Below are 1,366 nucleotides of genomic sequence, written 5' to 3' on the forward strand. Positions count from 1 at the left end.
AGAGGTTGCCCAATTCATAACAGCAGCAAAATTATAGTTATGAAGTAGTAATGAAAATAATTTTATGGTTGGGGGGTCACCACAACATGAGGAACAGTATGAAAGGGTCGCGGCATGAGGAAGGTTGAGAACCACTGGCCTAGTGCAAGAGAAGAAAAACAGCGTGAAGGCATTTCTAATTTACAATAATAAGCCAATGGAACTACCATATTTAGTTCTTAATAATTATTAGTCTCCAATGAAACTTTAAAGTTACTGAATTTTCCTCACTTTATTAACTCAAAAGTAGCTCTAGTTTGTCAGTTTGTTCTTTGTCACTGTCCCCCACCCCACCCCCATCTCCTGCAGATGTACAGTAATTGTTTTTGTTTATGTATATATGCCTGGTTTTTATTGTAAATATGTCACTGTAGGAATTAGACACGCATATCATGGCCTTTTAAATATTGTAATAAAGGCAATTGAATATTTGCCTTTAGTTTACTGGTTAAAAGTTTGTTTACAGGATTTTTCTGTGGTGCTTAAGGGATGTTATAAAAACGTTGGAAATTGCCATGGGTGAAAATGTCATTTAGGAAAATACTTTTTATTTTGCAACAATAAGAACTAATTACAAATTCGCCCCTACTAAATAAGAATTTTATAAAAACAGACATTATTCTTTGTTTTGCTCCTGTGCTTGATAAAAAAATGTAAGTAGAGAAGATCTCTGATTTCTTAGGATAATGTACTGTTTGTAGCCCTAAATTAAGTCATGTATCTTCTAATCATGACTTAAGAACTCCTTAAATAATTAGAATGAGATTTCAGAGAAATACAACAATTTTTTTTCAGCCAGAGCTATGCATATTTTAGATTGAGGAATATCTTTTGAATATCTCAACCCTTAACATATCATTTATAAAATATTAACAATGAAAGCTTGGAAAGAGTATATACATGATGACAAGAACTGGGAAAATCTCAAATTAAAATTCAGTAAAGCTCACAATTTCATTTTGTGACTTCATTTTTAGAAGGGATTAAGATGATTAGGACATGGAGAAGTTTTCCAACCATAGTAAAGGTCTTATGTGTTTTCAGATCAATTTTTAAGATGTAATCGAATTTAACAGTAATATATAACTTATTTTTATTTGAAAAAGTTTTTGATGGTAAAGATTTCAAATGTTAAAGTCAAGTTAATGTCATAAGCATTGAGTCAAATTATATTACTGTATCCAGCCATCCATATATAGCAGTTACTTTTCTTCCATGATCAAATCTGAAGTTGAATGTAGTGCTAGAGAACTGTTCTCTGTGACTTCCTGTGACCCGATTTTATTTTACGTTAGTTTCTTTGATATAAGAGCCATGAAAATGAAAT

The sequence above is a fragment of the Echinops telfairi genome, unplaced genomic scaffold (genome assembly GCF_000313985.2).
Source record: "Echinops telfairi isolate 266 unplaced genomic scaffold, ASM31398v2 ScPeMD7_10;HRSCAF=50, whole genome shotgun sequence".
Taxonomy (NCBI): domain Eukaryota; kingdom Metazoa; phylum Chordata; class Mammalia; order Afrosoricida; family Tenrecidae; genus Echinops; species Echinops telfairi.